Consider the following 24,313-nt stretch of genomic DNA (forward strand, 5'->3'; position numbering starts at 1 on the left):
TTACTTTGAGTGGACTTATTGTTCTCAAGCTCACCCAGGGAGAAGAAGAGAACGTGCTAATGCTAATAAACCTATGAGTTTCCTTTCTGGTTACACACCTGAACACCTTTCACATGATTTAGTTGTTAAATATGCATGTGAAATGGGACTTAGGTTAATCATGCATCATAAGTTAATCAATGCTTTATAATTAAAACAATGTTGATTCAATAACTGTCTCAGCTGTGGATAATTAAACCAAAAGTTACTGAACATTTCTCCAAGCCGTATTGTATTCAAAATAATGAAAACTCTTTTTTGGTTTGTGTCATTAAGAGAAACATCTTGGCTGGGTGCAGTGGCTCATGCCTATATTCCCAGCACTTTGGGAGGCCGAGGTGGGAGGATTGCATGAGCCTAGGAGTTCCAGACAAGTCTGGGCAACATAGGGAGACCATGTGTCTACAAAAAAATGAAAAATTAGCTGGGCATCGTGGTGCCACACCTGTAGTCCCAGCTATTGGGAGGCTGAGGTGAGAGGATCGCTTGAGCCTGGGAGGTTGAGGCTGCGCTGAGCTGTGATTATGCCATATGCATGGCACTCCAGCCTGGGCAACAAAACAAGACTGTCTCAAAAAAAAAAAAAAGAGGAGAAACATCTCACAATTGTTTTCCTACTACAGTACATGAATTTTTTTTCTTTTACTAAAGGTCTTTCTGATTATTTTTTCCACTGAAACCCAGACACAGCACAAAGCTTTTTGGTGTGTTAACTTTGGATTCTACAAGTGTCTGGCCACCAGAGTGATTCTTTTTTTTTTCTTTTTTTTGAGATGGAGTCTCACTCAGTCACCCAGGCTGGAGTGCAGTGGTGTGATCTCAGTTCACTGCAACCTCCGCCTCCTGGGTTCAAGTGATTCTCCTGCCTCAGCCTCCCGACTAGCTAGGATTACAGGCATGTGCCACCACGCCTGGCTAAGTTTTGTATTTTTAGTAGAGTCAGGGTTTTGCCACTTTGGCCAGGCTGGTCTTGAACTCCTGACCTCAGGTGATCTGCCTGCCTTGGCCTCCCAAACTGCTGGGATTATAGGCGTGAGCCACTGTGCCCGGCCCAGAGTGATTATTTTTGAGAAGCCACTTGGATGATTTAAAAAGTTGACACCTCATAACTCTCAGTCGTGTTTATAGGCAAAGCTTACCCTCTTAGCTCACTGTCCCAGGTACTGAAGGAGGGAGGAAAATCTGTTAAGTAGATAGCTCCCAAATTGTTTCAATGTTGCTTTGAAATCCCTAAGATATGGCAGGTTTATGATAGGTCACTTCCTCCTTTTAGGAAGTTTTTCTCTGTTACCGTTGGCTTAGGCTGATCAGTTCAGGTTCCCTGAAACTCAATCACTAAAGGAAGAAAGTCAGGTGCAAAGGGTAGAAGCAGAGACAGGAATGAGCCAAGAGTGGGCATCGAATTTGGAGTTTTCCTTGGATCATCAAAGAGTGAATAACATATCCAGGAGGGTTGAACAGATGTTAAAACCACATAAAACAGAGTTGGTGGGGTGGGGTCAGGGATATGAAATGTTTCCCTTGCAACAGAAAGCCTGTCTCGTAGGCCTACAGTTTCTATGGAAGACAGGTCTCCTAACTCCGGGTGACATCCTTTCCTTGGGCAGAGCTTCTTTTTGCTTAGATTCTTGGTATTCTGCAGAGGTTCTGGGTTGAGCCCTGATGGAATGTTCTCTCAGGAGCAGAAGGCTTGAGAGAAGTTCTGTTTCATTCCCTGGGGAGGGTTTCCAGGAGAGGAGTCCCATATGTGGCTTTATCCACTCTCTTGTTTCCCAGCGCCTCCCGCATGTCTTCTCCGTGTCTCCCCTCTTCAGGCCAACTGCCTGCGTCCCTTCATTCTATCTTGTATTCCCATCGGCCTGCAGAGGGGTCTCTGCTGGATGGATGGACAGCCTTCACCCCAAACTTCAAAGGTGAAAAATGAGATTCAACATCCCCTTTGGGAGGCAGTCCAATCAAGTAGTTAACAACCATGTCACTGAAAGTCAAGCTGCCTGGGTTCAAATCCCAGTTCTGTCACTTAACGATTGCATGACCTGAGGCAAGTTCTTTAATTTAGCTATGCCTCAGTTTCCTCACCTATAACTGACGGATAGGACTCATGTTCTGAGCCAGGGGACCCATTAAGGGGACCCATAGGACTCATGTTCTGAGCCAGGATATTTTTGAGAGTGAATGGGGCTGGTTTTAAGAATTAAATCAGGACAACAGGCATCCTGTGGGACTGTCTCAGGCAAACCTAAAAAGATGGTTATCCTCATAATTACGGTACCCACCTCATGAGGGCATTGAGAGGGTCAAGGTTGTGAGAACAGTGTCTGGTACATGGGAAGGCTCTAGAAGCATTTTCTATTATCATTTGTCCCAAACGCAACACCCTTTTCTAATTTTTCCATTTCTGTAAGTGACCCCACCATTCTCCCAGTCTTCCGGGTTAGAATATCTGAAGCTATTTTTGACTTCCTTATCTTATTGGCTGATCTCTTGGATCTTTGGTCCCCCGTATCAGTTTGCAGTGTCATCATTGTGACCTGTAACATATGCATTGTGTCATGTTCACTTGTGACCTTAGTCACCTCTCCTCCAGCTGGCCCAGGCTGGTTCCTTCCCTTCCTGAGCCCCTGTTCCCTCATCTCTCAGGTGGGGACGATGGTATTTGCCACCAAAGACACCCCAATTGCCAGGCTCTGGCATGGTCTCTGGACATCATAGACACTGTTACTTCCTTCCTGAATGCATGATAAACATGTCACTGTGCTTTACAGGCTGTGGAGTGCTTTGTAAACACAAAAGGTACTGTGGAGAGCCAAACGAACAACATCCACACCATGACTATAACTGACACAGGACAGTCTTGAAATGTGGGGAAAAATATTTGGGAAACCCTAGTCAGGAAATCATTTCAGGCAGAAGGGTTGGGGAGTGAGTGTTATCAACTTTTCAGCCATTTGAAGAGGCCAAATGGACACAAAGCATTAATCAGACTGAAAACCCAAGGGTCAGAAGTTGGCTTTGGGAGGCCGAGCGCAGTGGCTCACGTCTGTAATCCCAGAACTTTGGGAGGTTGAGGCGGGCAGATCACTTGAGGTCAGGAGTTTGAAACCAGCCTGGTCAACACGGCAAAACCCTGTCTCTACTAAAAATACAAAAATCAGCCAGGAGTGGTGGCAGGCACCTGTAATCCTAGCTACTCAGGAGGCTGAGGCAGGAGAATCACTTGAACCTGGGAGGCAGAGGTTGCAGTGAGCCAAGATTGCACCACTGCACTCCAGCCTGGGCAACAGAGCAAGACTCCGTCTCAAAAAAAAAAAAAAAAAAAAAAGGAAGTTGGCCTTGGGATCCGGAAAGAGGATGCCCCAGCCCATGGCCTCCAGCACTGTGGCCCAGGGACAGGTGGGCCAGGCCACTGGCACTCACCCACCGACTCCTGTCTTAGATCAGCACCCACTCACCAGCCTTCTGACTACTCAGAAGCTTGCCTTCGTGCAGAGAGAGGTGCATTCCACTCTATGGGAGGGTGATGCTTTGTAAATACCATTTCGATTGCTGGTTCTGTGACTTGGCCAGTGTGAATTGGCTTCTTTTAGAGTGTGCTGGTAAGACCACCAAATGTGAACTCCAAGAGAGCAGGAACTTTGTCTGTCTTGCTCACCTCTGTGTCCCTAGCATCTTGTAGAAAGTTCATACTCAATACAGTGTTGTTAAATCAGAGGAGGAACTATTGAAACCCCAACTCTGGACTGTGGTGAATTTACCAGGGTAAATGCCAGCCTGAGACACCCTTTGGGAGCCAAAAGAAAGGGTGGCTTTTCTAGTGACACACCCATGTGTTATTGCATAGTACAACCTTTGAAATGATGGCAATTGAAAACCAGTTGCTAACATTATTGCATGCTTGCCTGCTCTGTTTCAGGCCCGGTGCTCTGTGCATTGCATGTGGTACCTTGCTTAGTTCTCACACTTCCATGAGAGCAGGCACTGTGCTCGCCTGCAATGAGAATTCTGTGTGCCTGGAAGTTGAGCAACACTTCCAGGTCTTTGTACATAGGGGTGGAGCCAGGATTTGAACCCAGGTCTGCTTGAGTCCCAGGCCATACTGTCTTCTGGGGCGTTGAACCTGCAGCCTCCTTGTTAGGTCTTCTCTCTCTGGCACTGTCAGGTGGTCTGTGCCTCAAGTGCAGGAAGCAGATCTCATGTGCTGTCACCTTTCCAGGAACCCTGGACATCATCGGGCTTATGGCAGGTGTCACGAGTCTTGGATGTGCCCTCCCTTTCCCTCTTTCTCCAGTAGCCTGTGTGAGCGTGACCCTGCCCTACTTTTGCCATGAAGATTCAACACCATTTCCCTGACCCCACTCTGAACCCTTGCCGGTCCCTGCAAACCATGTTTAGACCCATTTCTGAAAAGATCCACTGTCTTTGAGTCATTTTTCTTTAGAAATGCAAATTCTCAGACCCTGCCCCAGACCTGCTGAATTAGAACCTCTAAGGCAAGTGTGCCAATAAGCCTTACTGGGGATTCTGGTGCCTGCTCAAGTTTGAGAACCACTGTCCTACAGCATGAAGTTTAGCTCCTCACCCCCAGCCCTCGCCCTACCCACTGCTCTCTGACACTCTAATGGAGGGCCGTGACACTTGCTCTACTTCCCACAGTCACGCCTTATTCTCACTTCCACGTCTTTGCCCTGCCTGTGGAAAATCCGTCATTGACATTTCCCTGTCCCATCCTTCCTCTCCCAGTTTAGGCCACACCCCCTCCAGGCAGCTTTCCTGGCCCTTCCAGCTCCCATTTTCTTCCTTCTTTTGCATTCTGTGCTATATAGGCCTTGTGCTATGCACATCGGGTCTCTCCTTAGCTGTTCGGTGCACAGGAACTTTGAATAATCATGCCTTGGTAATCATACCTCTGCCTCAGCAAATAATAGTGGGTGGGTACCTAAGAGATCCTTAATAAGCAAATCTTGTCCACACACTGATTGGTGTGCTGCAGTGGACTTACTTGGGGTGTGTACCCCAACCCACAATTCCTGAGAGGCTGACTTAGGCAGCTGGTGGTCAGTCCAGGAACAGTACATGAGGTAATGTTGGAGGAGCAGGGACCATGACTAACAGAGAGATCCAGTCTGCTGAGAGATAATGGAGCAGACACCCAAAAGGGAGCAGAGATGAGAAGCAAGGCAGGACTGGAGCCAGATAGGAACTTACAACTTCTTTCTTACCAGGAGGGCTGGATGGATGTACTTCTGGCACAATAAACCCCTTTTTCACTTTAATTTCTGAGGAGGTTTCTGATCCTTGCAACTACTGCTCCCTGATTAAGATACAAGCAAATGGTTGCTTTGGGGGACTTGTGTTGTCTTGGTTAAGTAAGTGACCATCTTAGCTGAATACCACACAGTGTCATGCATGGTATCTACGTAGCAGTAGCCCTGGTCAAGGCTACTTCCCTTGCCTACCTGTGCCCCTTGCTGTCAAACCTTTGGCAGCCAGAGGCTCACTTAGTAGTGATTATGGCCTCCTCTTCCATTGGGTAGCCCACACCTTGGATGACCCCTCTGGTGGAGGTGGTAGCTAACTTTCCCTTCCTATTAAAGACTCTTTCTTTCCTCTCGCCTCCCACTTTGTCCACCATCTTCCTCCATTCCAGGGCCCCTGGAACTTTGTCACTGAAGCATTTGTGGGTTGCTCAAAGATTTTCACTGTGGCGGATGAAATAATCATTCTGGCAGGCAATTCAGCCAATAGTTGGGGCGAGCAGGGCAGCTGACGCAGAGTAAAACACATTATTTCATGGTCTGTCATTTCGATTCAGGTGTGCTAAAGCTCGTCATAATTCTCCACTGGGCCATTTCTTTTTATATGGACTGTTGGTTTTCTTTTTTCTTCTTCTTTCTTAAATCAGAAGACAGGAAACCAAGTGCTTCTGACAACTCATTCGTGCATCCAAGCTTGCAGAAGTATCCATAGGAGGTCAGTGGCTTCTGCTGTGCAAAGCTCCTGTTGGCCCAGGAGGCTCAGGCAGAATTCTGATTGTCAGGAAAACCCTCATACTTGCCTGAGAGCAGGCACTGCCAGGCTTCTAGTTCCCCCTAGCCCTTCTGTTGAGATTGCATCACCTGTATGAGTCAGGGTTCAATCAGAGGCAGAAGCACCAGAAGATTGTTTCCGTTTTATAGGGTTTTGACTTTATACAGTCGTGGGAGCTGGCTAAGCAGTCTCTGTAGGGCTGCTTGACACATTACAAAGCTGTCACATCACCTTTGGCTTTCTTTGCATATCCCTTGGTGACTTTTTCTTCAACTAGACTGAGCTAGCTCACTGGAGCCTAACTGCCCTGAGTCTATATTTGGGGTATGGAGGTTTACTGTCCTGAGAAAAGGCTGGATAGAGGAGCAGGCTTGGGTAGGCAGCTTCTGGGCCAGGTATTGGGTGAGGAGCTCTCCAGCAGATGGACATAGTGCAGACAGAGTTCATGGAGGAGCCGGTGATGCATTCTCTGGGTACCTGAGAGAAGCTCCTGGTACACTGAACATTCTTTTTCTTTCTTTCCTTCTTTCTTTCTTTCTTTCTTTTTCTTCCTTCCTTTCTTTCTTCTTTCTTTGTTTTTTCTTTCTTCTTTCATTCTTTCTTTCTTTCTTTTTCTCTTTCTTTTTTTTTTTGGTGGAGGGGAGACAGGGTCTCATCATCTTGTCACGTGGGCTGGAGTGCAGTGGTGTGGGCTCAAATGATCCTCTCCCTCAGCCTTCTCTAAGTAGCTGGGACTACAGGCATACACTACCACACCCAGCTAAATTTTTGAATTTTTGTAGAGACAGGGTCTTGCTATGTTGCCCAGGCTGATCTCGAACTCCTGAGCTCAAGCGATCCTCCTGCCTTGGCCTCCCAAAGTGCTGGGATAACAGGTGTGAGCCACTGTGCTGGGCCTGAACCTCCTTTCTATCTCCCATCCCAACCCCTATTTCCCCCTCTTCATTGCCCTCATTCCTCTGCACCCTGGGTGCCTTCATGAGGTACTGTCTACCAGGTCCTTTCTGCAGTAGAAGGAAGAGTCTGGGGAGAAAGAAAAGCAGGCAACTTCCTAGAGGCTGGGTGTGAGAAAGTAGCCACAGAGGCCCTAGAGAGAGAGGCTGCAAAGCCCGAAAGGGCCTGAGCTGAGAAGGAGGTGCTGGCAGTTCCAACCCAGGTCTGTCGCTAGGCTCAATGGTCCTTCGGGACTGCATTGCAGGGAGACACAAAAAGAATTTGGGGACTCTTCCGTCAAACCAAATATACTGCTGTAACCATGCATGTGTGTTAGGAAACTTGGAACCGCTCCTGTCTGAGGTTGTTGTAAGTGATTTATTCAACAAAAGTTTACAGTGCTCTACTTTGTATAAGGTGTTGGACCTTATATAAAGTAGGACCTACTGAGGTCACAAAGATAAATAAGAGAAGGCCCCTACACCGAAGAAACTGGTACCCTCGTAGGGCAGAGTGACATATATACCACAAAGTTCAATGCGGGGCAGAATATGACAAATGCTATAAGAGATGTAAACAAGGTGCTATGGGAATACAGAAGAGAAAGCAGTAGGGAAATCCAGGTAGGCTTCACAGAAGAGGTGGTATGAGCATGGCCTTGAAGAATGAGTAGGATTTTGGCAGGTGGAGATCTAATATCAATGCATTTTAACTGAAGGATCAGAATTGAGCAAAGGCAAGGAGCAGAGTTAAAGGCCACGTCTGGTCTATGGGATACAGACATGGGTTCATCAGGGGAGAAGATTGGAAAAGTAGGTTGGGAGAAAACTGTGGGGCTCTTGAACACCACATGTAGGAATTTAGATTTTATTCTATAGATAATACGCATAATGTTGTAGGCAAAGATGATTGTTCATGAAGATGCCATGTGTATCCCCCCAAAAAACTCTTTGGAGGGAGTTAAATTCAATACGGCAATATGTATTCAAAAGTGTAAAAACATTTATACCCCTTGACCCAGTGGTTTCACTACAGGGAAGTAGAGAAGCCACAAAGCATAGTATTTAAGGGTGTGACTTCTGCATTCAGGAGACAGGCCTGTGTTCAAATCTCAGTTCCAAAATTTACTAGCTGGGTAACCTTGGGCAACGTATATAAATCTCTCTAAGCCTCAGATTCCCCATCTGTAAAATGGGAACAAGAATATCTTAGAGGGTTTGAAGATTAACTGTGACAAATGTATGTGAAGCATGCCGGGTCCATAGAAAGTAGCAGGTATGTGGCAGTTTTTACAAGGAAATTTGTCTCAAAGACCTAACATGAAATTCAGACAAAGACTCTGCAAAAAGATGTTCATCAAAGCATTATTTATCATAATAAAAATTAAAAAAGTAAACAGTCAACAATAGTGAATAAAACTATGGTCCATACATGTGAGGAAATGATGTATGTGAAGAGTTTTAATGATATGGAGGCTATTATGAGATATAATATTAAGCCATAGAAGAATATGCAATATTACATATTCAATTTACTTTTAACCGTGTTAAATATGACTAGAAAAAAGACTAGAAGAAAAAACACCAATGTGTTAACAGTGGTTGCCTCTGTGGCAACCCAGTGGTGAGTTATATGTGATTTTTCCCACCTATTTTTTGTGTTTAAATATATATACGTATATATGTGTTTAAATATATACATATACGTTTAAATATATATATACACACATATGTATATATGTATGTGTGTATATATACACATATATACTTAAAGTGATATGGACTCGTAAAAACGTATAACGTATACATACATATATGTGTGTGTATGTATACGTTATACGTTTTTACAATGAGTCCATATCACTTTAATAATAACAAATAAAAGTAAAAAAGAAGAAAAGAAAGTTTTTGAACTGGAAAGGGAAACGATCCATTTTTTGGGACGGTAGCAGGTGGCCAGGTTAAGCATGCATTTGAGAAATGAAAGGTGAGAAGCAAGGAAATGGGTCACATTGCTCTTTGAAGCAGGCCTGAAGTGGTGCTTTTCCACCTCACAATGAATGGGGTGATTCTGAGGGTGCTGTAGGGGAGGAGCACTTTGTTGGAAGAATTCTCTGTACATAGCCAGGAGGTCTATGCAGAAGGAAGGGGGTCTGTAATGGGGACCTCTTGCAGGAAAATATGCTTAGATAATCTGATGGCCCCCTGAGCTGTGAGAGGTTGAAGTATTAAGGTAAAACAGACAACAAAAAGGTAGGGGGCATAATTTTTTCACCACTGGGCTATGGACAGGACCTCAGGAAGCCAGAGAGATCAGATGGATCAAAGAACAATGAACGTCAAGAATGAAGTGAGCCTCATGAGTTTCCACACATTACTGCAGCCCTCCTGGCCATATAGAGAATTCTTTAGATCCAGAACCCTGAGGAAAGGACTATAGTTTTAGGATGAAAAGAAAGCATCAATCTCAATATGCTATAAGGTAGTTATATTTGTTGGTTAATTAGAGAGTCATTTATATTCTACAGTCCCTTCCCCAACCCTGGCATACATAGTGTCCACTGTCTTGTCCCTAGAATTGGCAAGTGCCACAGGTAAATGACTACCTGCTGAATCTAAAAACATGATGGTATGAAGAAAGTCTCCACCACAGTTAGCACATGTTGGGGCTCTAGGTGCAGGGTAAGCCTTCCAAGAAGGTTATTGGTGGGGAGACAGTTTTGATCCTAGAGAAACAATGTTGGAAGGGAAATCGGTATTTGCCCCTTGCCTTTCCTTTTGGTGTCTTACCTTGCATTTGAAGCACAATCCTTAGAAGCACTTGGGCCAGCTTACTAGGCAACCCCCTGGAGAAATCACCGTTTGTTCTCCTGAGCAAGAGGCTCCCCATCAACTTCATCTCCTGCCCTTGGTCAAAATACCTCAGTTGTCTCTTCTCCAAGATAACTATGGAGAGATCAGTCTCTGAAGAATGCTAATGGATCATTGTGCCACCAACCCTTCTTGCCCAAATTGGGTAGACATTTCTGGTATCAAGAGTCATATTCCACGGAGTATGAACTGTGGGACTGATATGGTTTGGATATCTGTCCCTCCAAATCTCATGTTGAAATGTGATCCCTGCCAGGTGCAGTAATCCCAGCATTTTGGGAGGCCGAGGTGGGAGGATTGCTTGATCTCAGGAGTTCGAGATGAGCCTGGGCAACATGACGAGACCCTGTCTCTACAAAATGTACAAAAATTTGCCAGGCATGGTGATGCACACCTGTAGTCCCAGCTACTTGGGAGGCTGAGGTGCTGAGGTGGGAGTATCTCTTGAGTCTAGGAGGTCAAGGCTGCAGTGAGCTGTGATTGTGCCACTGCACTTCATCTTGGGTGACAGAGCAAGACTCTGTCTCAAACAAAAAAAGAAAAAAGGAAAAGAAATGCAGTTTCTCCTGTTGGAGGTGGGGCCTTATGGGAGGTGTTTGGGTCATGGAGGTGGATCCTTCATGAATAGATTAATGCTCTCCCTCAGCAGTGAGTGAATTCTCACTCTATTAGTTCCCACGAGAGCTGGTTATTAAAAAGAGCCTGCCACCTCCTCCCTCCCTCTCTCTTGCTCCCTCTCTCACCATGTGATCCCTGCTACTGCTTCCCCTTCCACCATGAGTGGAAGCTTCCTGAGGCCCCACCAGAAGCAGATGCTGGCACCATGCTTCTACAGCTTGCAGAACTGTGAACCAAAATAAACCTCTTTTCTTTATAAAGTACCCAGCCTCAGGCATTCCTTCGTAGCAATGCAAGACGGACTAATACAGGGGTTTTCTGCTTGTTAATGCCTAAGATAAGCCAGTAAAAATTCTCACTTGGGGAAAGACAAAAATTTCAGGGACTCTAAAATCAGAAGGTGTCCAGTGAAACTGTATAGAGTTGGCTCTATCAGGAGTTAGAACAGGTATGGATCAAGGGTCACCTTTAAGTTATGAACAGTGAATAGTGAATGATGTCATATCCATTCCTTTATTCTTTTCTTTATTTCCCAAACATTTATGAAGTGTTTACTTTATGTCAGACATGTGTGAGAAAAGACACTGATAAAAGATCCAATCCCTGCCCTCAAGGAGCTGCCTATATGATTGGAAAGGCAAAAACAGAAAGAAAGCCATCATGTACTCTATATAAAGTGCTTTTCTCATCTGCTGTAAGTGTGTTATTTAAGTCAGATTCTCCTCTGGATCCCATGCCCAGCTGGGTCTTGGCCAAAGCAAGGAAGGCCTCAGTTCCCTTGGTATATGCTGGGCTGAAAAACCACAGGAGTTCCTCACACATTCTTCAGCCTTGAAATAGTATCCAAAATGCCAAAGCATTTTAGAATAAAGCCGGATTCTCAAAATTAAGAAAGATGGCTTTAATAGCTATATTTAGGATTTTGATATGTGCATGCAGTAGCATTTTTTTTTCTTTCTTTCCTGGAGAGTAGATAATTCTGGGATTTTTGGTTCTGGCCATGACAGAATATACCTGGTATCAGACTTACCCTTCTGCTGTAAATAGCTCTAAAATCTGGGCAAAATATAAAACAACTCTTTGCAGGTATTGAACCATAACCAACATAGCACAATGATCCTTGTGAGAAAGGATACACACGAGGTAAGCCCCATATTCACACTATCTTTTTCCCTGAGAGCATTTTCCAAGCTGCAGTGCAGGTTTGTGCTAGGTAAAGGAAACACAGATCAGCATTTGGGGCTGCCAAAATGGCTGGGATTTGGGAGACATAGTCCTGTAAAAGGGAAATTCACAGAGAAGGAGCCCCATAACTTTGTAAAAATTTCCCTCAGGTCCTTGACCAGCTCCTAAGCAGCATGTGAGTAGGGTAGGCCTCTAGAGACCTATCAGAGAACCACATTAAAAGAATGTATTGCTGAGCAGATATTTCAGAGGCTGCATGGTGCTGGAGAGATGAAGGCTGAAGTTTGGCTAGACATCTTAGTGAATATCCTGGGCTTTCAATTGGACCTCAGAAAGTCCACATTCTAGTAGTAAGGATCATGCCTTATCAGCAGGGACCATGTCTTAGGAGTAAGGGTGAGACCAAGAAAACTACACAAACAAAGCCTAAAATCCATTCTCAACAGAATTAAGGCAGTGGCTCTCAACTGGAAGAAATTTTTCTCCCCAGGGGATATTTTTGACAACACCTGGAAACATTTTCAGTTGTCACAACTGGGGGGTTGTGGGTAGAGGCCAGGGAGGCTGCTAAACATTCTACAAGGTATAAGCCAGCCTCCTTCCCCCAACAAAGAATGATCCAGCTCAAAATGTCAATAGTCTTGAGATTGCAAAATCCAGGCTTTAAGTGATTTGAGAGCAATTTAGTTGGCTACTAGAACAAAACTCAACAATTTTTACAGGAAGATGACATAATTCAGAAACTTTATAAGGCATTACAGTTAAAATTTGGCATACAATAAAAAATTACCCAATTAAAAATTACCCCTAAAGTGTGAAGAAGCAAAAAAATGGAAAACTATCAACACAAACAGAAGCGGAAGCAGAGATAATCCAGATATTATAGTAGAAACAAGGAATTAAAAGTAAGTCTGGTTAAGATTTTAAGAAAATAGAGGAAAAGAGACAAAACGAATGAAAAAGGGAGAATTTCAAGAAAGTTGGAATCTATAAAACATTAAATAGACATTCTAGAAATGCAAAATGCAATATCTGAAATTAAGAACTTCTTTACTGGGTTTAACAGAAAACTGGGCACAGCAGAACATATTAGTGAGCTAAAAGAAGGCAAAACAAAACAAATCTAACAACAGAGAATGTCCAAACTAAGAACATAGAGAAAAAAATAATTGAAAAAATACTAGAATTCAAGGTTGGTTTAATATTTGGAAATAAATCAATGCAATTTACCACATTAATAGAATAAAGGAGAGAAAATACATGATCATCTTAATACATGCAGAAAAAGCATTTTATAAAATTTACGAAAAAAATTCTCAATAAACTAGAGTAGAAGGAAACATCTTTAATCATACTGAGGGTATATTAAAAAACTTATAGCTAACATTCCTGTGATACCTGTGAATTTAATCACAATGCTTGTTCATTGCCCAGAAAGAGTGTGTGAGCAAGTCCCCACACAGCTCATCTTTTTCCTTTAAATGATGGAATAACTCAGTGTTGGAACCTCTGGAACATCACCTCATCAGCATTTGTGTTAAGGGGGTTGTTTTGAATGGGACAAAGAATAACCTATCAATTTCCAGGTCTTCATCATATTATAAGATTATTTAAAAAGGGGGGAACAACAAATCATTTGGTTTGTCTGCTAAAATAGATACCTAATTATAATTCATAGATCTCATTAATGAAAAGGATTCCAGAAAAGGCTCACCCAGCCTTGAAGCAGATAAGTTGAGAATAAAAGATGAAGGCAAAAGAGGACTAGGGGATACTAGACATGAGATAGGTCACCAGTGGATTCTTTCTTGATGAGTCTCAAATACAGAATTCTTTTTCTCTAAAGTTTGGAACAAAATGATTATGCTACTATCACCACTCTTATTTGTCAATGTATTGGAAGCCCTAGCCAGTACAATAAGGCAAGAAATAGAACGTATCTTAAAGTGAGAAAAAAAGAAAACTAAAATTATTTGAAGATGGAATGATATAATGGTATACATGGAAAAATTCAAAAAAAATCTATAGCAAGCTATTAGAAATAATAGGTAAATTTAACAAGATTGTTGGATATAGGATAAATACACAAAAATCATTTGTACAGTAGTTCCCTCTTATCCATGGGGCATACGTTGCAAGACCTCCAGTGGATGCCTGAAGCCACAGATAAGTACCAGGCCCTATATATACTATGTTTTTTTCCTATTCATACATACTTATGATAAAGTTTAATTTAAAAATTAAGCACAGTAGGTGATTAACAATAGTAACTAATAATGAAACAAAGCAATTATAACAATATACTGTAATAAAAGTTATGTGAATGTGGTCTCTTTCTCTCAAAATGTCTTATTGTATTATACTCACCTGTTTTCAGACTACAGTTGACCATGGGTGACTGAAACTGTGAAAAGCAAAACCAGGGATAGAGGGACTACTATATTTCTATATGTTAGCAACAGAGACTAGGAGAATACAATTTGAAGCCATGCAAATTATAGTAACAGCAAAAATATCAAATATCCAGTGTACCTAACAATATCATTTACAGTAACATCAAAAAACATCAAATGTCCAAGATAGCTAGCAAAACATGTGCAAAATAGCTATGCTGAAAACCATGAAACAGTGAGATAAATTAAAGAAGACCTAAGGAAATAAAGACCTAGTCCATGTTCATGGATTGGGAGTCTCAATAATGTTAAGGTGTCACTTTTCTTCAAATTGCTCTATATATTTAATGAATCAAAATTACAGCAGGTTTTGTGGAAACTGACTAAATGGCACTAAAATTTATTTGGAAATGCTAGAATTCTAATGCAATATTGAAGAAGGATAAATCTGAGAGGCGTACACTACAGGACATCAAGGCTCACTATACATCTACAGTAATTAATACAGTTTCATATTGGCACAAAGCTAGATAATACACCAATGGAATGCAACAGAGATTCCAGAAACAGATTCACTCATATATAGTCATCTGATTTCTCACAAACATTCTACTGAAATTCAGTGAGGAAAGAATGATTTTTCTAAAATATGCTTGGTCAATTGGATATTCATATGGGGAAAAAACCCTTAACACCTACTGTACATCACTCATAAAAAATAATTTGGGATGTTTATAGATCTCTATATGAGAGATAAAATATTAAAGCTTCTAGAAGTAAACAAGAGAATATCTTCATGATCACAGGATAAACAGAACATTAAAAGTGCTAACCATAAAATAAAATATTTAAAAACTGGGCTTCATTAAAATTAAGAATTCCAATTCATCAAAAGAAACAATTATGGCAGCCTGGACAATACAGTGAGACCCTGTCTCTACAAAAAAATAAAAGTAGCTGAGCACGGTGTACACCTGTAGTCCCAGCTACTTGGGAGGCTGAAGGCAGGAGGACTGCTTGACCCCAGGAGTGTGAGGTTATAGTGAGCTATGATCATGCCACTGCACTCCAGCTTGGTGACAGAGACACCCTGTCTCAAAAAAAAAAAAAAAAATACCATTAAGAGGGTGAAAAGGCAAGCCTTAGCCTGGATGAAGATATTTGTAATACACAGCTCACAAAGAGCTTGTATCCAGAATATAAATATAACTTGTATAACTTGTACTAATTAATAAGAAAGACAATCCAGTAAAAATGGACAAACTAAACCCAGTACTTTACCAAAGATGATATCAAAAAAGCCAGTAAATATATGAAAAAGAATTCTATATCATTAGTTATTAGAAAAATGCAAATTCAAACCATACAATGATATACTGCCAAATTCCCACCAAAATGACTAAAATTAAAAACTAACAATAGTAAGTGTTGATGAAGATATGAAACAATGGAACTCTTTCTCCCAATGCTAATAGGAGGAAATCAGCACAACTACTTTGGAAAACTACTTAGCAGAATCAACTAAATCTTTCCATATGTACATGCTATGACTCAACAATTCCACTTTTGTGTGCTTATATTCACCAATAGATATGTACAATAATGTCTGTAGCAACTTTAATTCACAATAGTGCAAACTAAATACAGCCCAAATGTTCATCAACAGCAGAATGCATGCAGTGTGAAACCATCACAGAGCGGTGTTGTTTCACACACTGCAGTGAAAAAGAACACCAACCACGGATTCACGCAACAACATGGATAAATAGCATGATGTGTTGTGTACATATTGTACGATTCCATTTAAATGAAGTTCAAAAACAGGTAAAACTAATCCATGGTGAGTTAAGTCAGAATAGCCGCTACCTTTGGGAAGGGTCAGGGTAACCAACTGTTCAGGCTGTCCTGCAACTGAGAGGTTTCAGTGTGAAAGCTGGGATAGTCCCAAGCAAACTGGGATAGTTGGTCACCCTAGAATGTGGTCTTTTTTGGGAAGGCACATGAAGGAGCCTTTTGAGGGGCCAGAAATGTTCAGTATCTTGATATGGATGGTGACCACGAGTAAATACACGAGTGAAAATTTATCCAGCTATGCACTTAAGATATATGTGTTTATGTATGCAGTTTATACTTTAATTGAAAATCTTTAAAAATAGCTATATGTTACAAAGCACAGAGTATGAAGAAAGCAAAGACAATAGGGCCATTAGAATTTTGGTGGATAACAAAATGAAGGCCCGATTTTCATTTCTAATGTTTGCTTGTTTTCTCTTTCAGGTGTTGGGACTTTGATGGGAAAAAGGTGAAGCAAAATATGGTAAACAGGAATGAAAAGCCAGAATGAATAAAGGAAGCTTTCATTGTTCTGAGTGAGTTTCCCAGCCTGAGAGATTCACAGAGACCTGGCAAATGATATTGCTGAACCATGGGCAGTGAATGCAGAGAACAGAAAAGGCATGAAAATCCATTTCTGATATTTAAAAGGAGCAAGAGGGTAGATTTCACAAATTAGTGATTAGTGGGCTGATCCTGGATCACAGGAAATATTCTAAAACAGGTTATTCATAGGATAATTTGTGAGCCTCCAGATGGGGAAATGATGATCTTAAGGAGTCACTGAGGATTCTTTTAATCAAATCATTCCAGACTAACAACTTTTTTTTTCTTTGACCTGGTAATTTGATTTTTAATCAGAGAAATTCAATAGACAGAATGTATGAACTTTAGTGAAGCATTCAACACTGATTCTCATGAGACCCCTATAAAAGAAAAGGGGAAACAAGATTTGGGCTACATAGAAAAATTAAGATGATTAGTAATTGGTTAACTGAGTTTACCTAACAACTAATGGATTAACCCCTATAGAGAAAGAGAGCTTTTTATTTGGCCCTGTTCTGTTTAACATTTTTATAGAGGACTAAGACATAGATAAAAATTGTGTTCATCAAAACTGAGAATAATATGTACTTGGGGTGATATTGGGTATGATAAGTATCAGAATCAAGTTGACAGGCTAGAATAATGGATTTAGTATAAGAAGATCATATATAACAGGATAAACAAAAGGTTCTGTCCTTGTGAACTAAAATCTAGCTACAGAAGGGGTTTCAGTTGACATAACATTTAAGAAGCTTCAATATGAGAGGAATGCCGAGATGAAAAAGAGAACTGGGGATGTTTACAATGGGGAAGCCAGGATTTAGGAGCTGCGTGTATGGGAGGGCATATGTCATGTATAATCTGTATGACTCCAGGGCGTAGAAATACTTTACACAAGTGAGAGCTACAAGAAGACAGATTTGAGATGAACTTTCCAAGTATCTGTTCTGTCCAAAGAAGGCATAAGCTGAAGGTAATGAGTTTCCTGTCACTGTATGATACAGTAGATGACCCTTTGCCTTACAGAAAGGATGCAAATATGTTAGAGTTCAAATTGCTGAGCTTTCAAATTTATTTCAACCCCAAGAATCTATGACATATGTGTAATTCAGTAAGTAGAAATAGATTTTGATCTTTAACAAATTGATATATCGCTCTGTGGTTTGCTCTCATATAGAAACCAGGAATAAATATATTTATTCCCTGCTTAACCCACACAAAAGGTTTACAAATTATGCCTTCCACAGACCTCTTGATAATCCTAAGAGAGAAGCGCTAACACAATTGTAAAAATTATTACTGCCATAAGTGGCCTTGAGTTAGAAACAAATTAATACGCATTTTTAATATCTTTTTGTATTATTTCTCCACATTAATGACCGAACTTGTGTCGACAGCAGCCTAACAGAACCCTGGATTGATTTTCAATTTTCCTCTGAGCAGTGATTTGGCAAAGGCTAAATCATAGATTGGGGAAATATAGAGTTTTCATCATTGTTATTATCCTGATATTATTACAATTTCAATTATTTGCTCTGTGGCTCAAAAGATAGTGTTTTTACATTTCTGCTTTGGTAGTTTTTTTTTCCTATTATAGTTAATGTCTGATGTGATTCCCTTTTGATTAGATAAAATGATCTTTAATATTTCTACTTTAAAAAATATATTGAGGGGTTTTGTGGCTTAATACACAGAACACAATCACGATAGCACAATCAATTGATATAGTGATTAAGTTCTGCTTATTAGGCCACAAATATTGTGTTAGAACACAATCACTATATTAACTGATGTCTTCCAAGTGACTTTCTTTATAGATAAATACTATATATTATATAGTTTAACCTTTGATTACTTCATAGCATGTGGATATGCATAGAGGGACAGCCAATCCAGAGGCCTCTGGGCCAAGTCACACTTAACGGCAAAAGCATTTTTTTCTGAGTACATCAGAACAGGGGTAATGAGATATCAAAGGAAGAATTGTATAGAACAAAGGATGCCTTGATTTTTTAAAAAAGGGGCTTGATTGGTAACATCTAAGTTTAGGGAAAGCTTAAAGCCCTGTAAAAGCAAAGCTTGCTTTGTATTGTCTGTTCTGATGATTATTCAGGCTTCGGTTACGTTTTGGCTGGGGGCTGCCTGTATTCTGTATTTGAGCATCATCTGGAAGGAGCCACTGGTGACTTGTCTCATGTCTATCCTTCCCCTAGTCTTCTCTTGCCTCCTTTTTCTTTCTCAACTTGTCTGTCAGGACTGGGGAAGCCTTTCACTGTCTCATTTTCTTTCTTTTCTTTTCTTTTTCTTTTTTTTTTTTTTTGAGATGGAGTCTCGCTCTGTTGCCCAGGCTGGAGTGCAGTGGCGCAGTCTCGGCTCACTGCAACCTCCGCCTCCTGGGTTCACACCATTCTCCTGCCTCAGCCTCCCGAGTAGCTGAGACTACAGGTGCCTGCCACCACGCCTGGCTAATTTTTTGTATTTTTAGTAGAGACAGAGTTTCACCATGTTAGCCAGGATGGTCTCGATCTTCTGACCTCGTGATCCGCCCGCCTCGGCCTCCCAAAGTGCTGGGATTACAGGCGTGAGCCACCGCGCCCGGCCGACTGTCTCATTTTCATTCGTGAGCTCCATCAAGAATAATTTAGGGGTAATTTGAGTGGGCACACTGGGTGATTATTGGTCCCTTTTCTATGAGACTGTGACACAATGGAATTTGGAAATGAGCAGGTTAGTCTCTGACCCATTCCAAATAATCTCTTTGCCACAAATGTTGAGATAGCAAAGTTTTCATGGTTGTAATCTTAAATAAATTAGATGATTCAAAATCTTAGTTGTTTCAACTCTGAACATTTCCAATTCCATGACTGGAAGGAGAAAATGGGCTGAGAGGGGACTTATCTATTCCATAATGTCTCTCCAGTTGGTTCCCCAAACTCCCACGGGCAACAAACACAGCACTCTGAATACCTCCCAAGGGTCACAGGAACGGGGTCTCATGATTTCAGTGTTGATGTACCTCTGAAGGGGCTCTGTTCCTCCAAGACCATTCAGCCAGAGGATGTGCGCTGATATCCAGGGAATATTGCCTTGTGTGATACTGTGGAGGCATTCTTAGCTGCTTAAATTTCCTTCTCCACTAATAGTCATTTCATCTTTGACTCCAATGTTAGATGTGTGTGAAAATAATACAGCCACCAGTCAGCCTATTTTTTCTTTTTCAGCACCAATATAGTCATGTTCTTTGTTAAAACAAACAAACAAACAAGCAAATGGAACTTTTTTGAAGTATCCTTGACCTAGTAGCCTGTGAGGCATTAAAATATTTACAGTCTGAAAACCAGCTGTGAATCCAATATAAAATTTTCGTTTTCATTAAAACACTTTATCACAGGGTGTCTTGTATCAGAACGAATCGAATATGGTCTATCTCCCTCACTGGGGTGTCATCTCCCAGAGTGCAAAGACCTTGTCTTGATACCCTTATGCCCTCCTAGCGCCTAGCACAGGTCCTATAACCATCCCTTACATATTTTTGAGTTACATTTAAACAAAAGTGAATTTCACTTGTTTACTAGTTCATCGGAACCCACATTTAGATTATATAATGAACATGCATTTTGGTTAATTTGCTGATTTCCCTTATTCTATGCATTTTAAAAAATAATGGAGACACAGGAAGTAAAATAGCCAATCATCCTCGTTTAAACAAAGCTGACTGAACACTCTGTACTGCCATCTAGTGGGTGGAAAGGCTCTGCGGCCATCTAGTGTATTCCCATTTGGAGGAACACACTGCTTAGAACAATGTCAGATCGGATCGTAGTTGAGGGGATGGGAGCGGGACACAGTGGAGGATATGTGTTTTCCCCTGATTAGCCTCGAGCTGCCTAGGGTGGTTGCCTCTTTGCCCTTGGCATAAAAGCAGAGGAAGTCTTCTTTGTGGTTTTGTGAACAAGCACCTTATCATAAACTCTGAGCGGTGTTCTTGGCTGTGTTTCTGTTTGTGGGCTAGTAATTTAGGCTGTGGGATATTCCCATCAGAACAATGCAGCTTTTAGAGGAGAAAAGTCACGATGTTATTAGCATAAGTGCTACACATGCTCGAGCGCGCGCGCGCACACACACACACACACACACACACACACTGCATCGTTTCACTTTCTTCCTAATTCTTGGTCCTGTCGTCTTCCTTAGCAGCCCTGCCGTAGCTGTACTGCACTGTGGCTCAAGATGCAGTGTCCTTAAATACAAAGCTGCATTTGGCCCTGCAGGAGGGGAGCCCGGGACTCCCTGGCTCAGCCTCTGATGATGACTGCTGGGGCTTTTCATCCAACTTGACTTTATTTATTCATAAGCAGGGCTGACAGTCAAAGTTCTGAGGCCCCTGAACCGGCCAGATACCTCCTCCCTTTCGTTTACTTTTATTTCTTTGATTTTTTTTCTCCTCTCACCTCTGCCTTGTCAGTTCTCTGAGCAGAGCCCTTGAGCTCCTTGTGGCATCTTTTTCTTCCCCTAAACACACAGCAACACACACACAAGCAGATATGCACAATTGAAGGCTCTGGCTTAGATCCCAGTTGGAAAACGGCTCTTGAGGAAATCAGAGAAAAGCCACTTCAGTCACACACAGAGAGAATCCCAGGATACTGGCCTGACAGGTAGGCTGAGCCGACACTGGGCCATTTGGTGTGAGTTGAAGGATGAGGCAAATCTCCCAATCACGCATCCTATAATAGCTCCCCAGTTGGCTCTTGAAACTCCCATATAAATACAGAAAGATCATGATTTCCAAACAAGAAATTAGGACTCATGTCTGATGGGTTATCAGAAAAACGGGGTGGAGCTGTTTGGCCAAATCTGGGATGAATGATCACTCAGAGATTTCATCTCTTATTCCAGCTGAGATCAAAGACAGAGGCTGCTAACTTAGAACACTATTGAGAAGAATTCTGGGGCCACATCTGGGTTTAGTAGGGGAAGAATGCAAGAATATATTAGGAAGACCTGAGATAGTCATGCATGAACTAGTGAAAGCATCGCAATATTGGCTTTACATGCAAATGGCTTCTTAGAGGGCTAACAGTGAAATGCCATTAGCTGCTAACTTCCCGGCACAAATTAAATTATGACATTAGCTGCCCATCACAAGGCTCTAAGTGAATGGGTCACAGAATAGGGGAAGTTGTTTCTATGGCTTATTCTTCCTTTTTAAAATTGAAGTAAAATTCATATAACATAAAATTAACCATTTAAACCATTTTAAATTATACAATTCGGTGGCTTTTCATACATTCAGAAGACTGTGCAACCATCACCACTATCTAATTCCAGAATCATTTCATCACCCCAGAAAGAAATCCTGTACCCATTAAACAGTCACTCCCAATTCTCCCCTCCCCTCAGCCCTTGGCAACCACTGATTTCCTCTCTGTCTCTATGGATTTGCCTATTCTGGACATTGCCTATAAATTGAATCATATAATATGTGACTTTTTGTGTTTGGCTTTTTTTTTCACTGAGCACAATGTTTTCAAGGTTTACCCATGTTGTAGTATGTATCAGCACTTAATTCCTTTTTATGGCTGAATAATATTCCACTGTATGGATAGAATATATTTTGTTTATCCATTCATTGGTTGACGAACAACATTTGGGTTGTTTCTACCTTTTGGCTATTATGAATAGTGCTGCTATGAGCATTCATATACAAGTTTTTTTTAAAAAAATAGATTTTGTCTTACCATGGTCCCCAGGCTCGTCTTGAACCCCTGGCCTCAAGCAATCCTCCTGCCTCAGCCTCCCAAAGTGCTTGGATTATGGGCGTGAGCCACTATGTCCAGCCCACATAGAAGTTTTTGTTTGAACACTTGTTTTCAATTCTCTTGGGTGAATAGGCGAGGGTATTTTTTGGCCACCTTTGGTGAAGACAGATCCATTTGAAACTGATAGGTGAGTTTTGCTACAAAGAAAAGAGCAGGTGTGGCTGGGCACGGTGGCTCACGCATGTAATCCCAGCACTTTGGGAGGCCGAGGTGGGCGGATCACCTGAGGTCAGGAGTTTGAGACCAGCCTGGCCAATATGGTGAAACCCTGTCTCTACTAAAAATACAAAAATTACCTGGGCGTGGTGGCAGCACCTGTAATCCCAGCTACTCAGGAGGCTGAGACAGAAGAATCACTTGAACCTGGGAGGCAGAGGTTGAACTGAGCCGAGATGGCGCCACTGCACTCCAGCCTGGGTGACAAGAGTGAAACTCTGTCTCAACAAACAAACAAACAAACAAAGCAGGTGCTTGGGTGCAGCCTGGATGAGGCATGAAAGTGGGAAAGAGTGTGGCAGAACACCCTGGGCCTGCTGTGGAATCCTAAGGGCAAAGGGTCTCTGGAAAGGAGGTGAGGAGAGATAGAGAAGATGGTGCCAAAATAAGATAGTAATGACCTTGAGCTTAATGGCTAGGAGAATAATGGGTTGGTGCAGAATTTACAAAATGGCTGCTAATATTTCCTTTTTTATAAGGAAGGGAAAAATCTATGTTGGAGATGAAAAGGTGGGTTAGGGGAGGGCCAAAGTAAAGTAAAAATTTTTCTGGTTTTGGCTGTGTCTTACCAGCATGTTGTTAATAGATGCTGTTTTGGCAGAAAGAAGAAAAGCTTGTTTAGCTGCATGTAATGCAAGATGACAAAATTGGTAGAGAAAATTTTAGCATAACAAATTGAAGAAAGGGATTCACTTATTACGAGAATACTGCTGTGCATTTCTATAGTGATGGACTTCTAAAGCATATTCTTGTCTATAAGCTCATTAGGATAAATGAATCAGATAGAGCAGGTACTATTTTCTGTCATTTGAGAAATAAGAAAATGAAGGCACCCAGCACCGCTCCTGATGAGTAGTAGGTATTCAGTCAGTATTTGCTAAATAAATGAAGTAGAGTCATATCAAGTTAAAGAATATCAGAGCTTGGAGGGTCTTTGAGATCATCCGGAAGCCCTCTTCCCACCTCAGTTTTGGAGAAGGAATGTCAGAGCAGATTGGGGAAATTTGGGGCTTAAATCCAAAGTCAATTGGTCAGGGAGTGAAGGACACAAGTCAGTAGTGTGTCCTTTGTCTCAGTACAGAGTGTCAGCATATCAACTATAATGCCGGGTGGTGATTTGTGCTCTTGTCTGTCTCTACCACTGAGCCACACGCTTCTGGGGGCAGAGCTTGTGTCTGATTCATCTTCGAATACCCAGGATGTTGTAGCACAGTTGATGAAACTTGTATGGATGAATAGGAATGGAAGCTCTGTGTTATTACTGTGTCTCTGCTCCTTCTTCTCACTTTGCCATAGCTTTTAGTGGCAGATACAAAACTCAACCATAATTTCCAGGCTCCAGGAATCTTTTCCCTATACCCTAGTGTCTACATTCATCAAAGTAGGTGACACAAGATGTACTCATAGAGTGCAGACTGCAAAAGATGTACCTGGCAGGTTGCTTTGGACTTGTTAGGCCCCCTGGGATAATCTCTACTGTACTGTTATTACAGAAGTATCTAGAAGATGAGAGAAAGAGGACATTTTCCTTAGTTCAAAGCCCAATGCCAATCTAGCTACCTTAGGCAGAATCTCAAGTGTATCTTGCACACCAGAAAATTCCTTCCTGGCCGGGCATGGTGGCTCACACCTCAGTCCTCTGAGGTGGCATCTTCTGCACAAAGGGGCTCAGCTAGATGTGTGTGGAGGGCCATGGCGGTGCTGGTTCGAATGAAGAAGGATTATACTTGAGATGATAGTACAGGAGGGAACCAATGCAGACTATGATGATGGCACCAGCAAGGTGCTGAAGTTCCCAGCTCAGCATACCCATGGGAGTGGGTGGGAGGCT

At 41.9% G+C, this 24,313-nt stretch overlaps 1 protein-coding gene across 3 annotated transcripts in view; it reads right to left on the bottom strand.

Annotated features, from left to right (window-relative positions):
• Positions 1-24,313, bottom strand: part of DIPK2B (divergent protein kinase domain 2B) — a 52,472-nt gene that overhangs the window by 18,391 nt on the left and 9,768 nt on the right. The gene's annotated exons all lie outside the window — the stretch shown is intronic.

The sequence above is a fragment of the Gorilla gorilla genome, chromosome X, assembly GCF_029281585.2.
Source record: "Gorilla gorilla gorilla isolate KB3781 chromosome X, NHGRI_mGorGor1-v2.1_pri, whole genome shotgun sequence".
Lineage (NCBI taxonomy): Eukaryota > Metazoa > Chordata > Mammalia > Primates > Hominidae > Gorilla > Gorilla gorilla.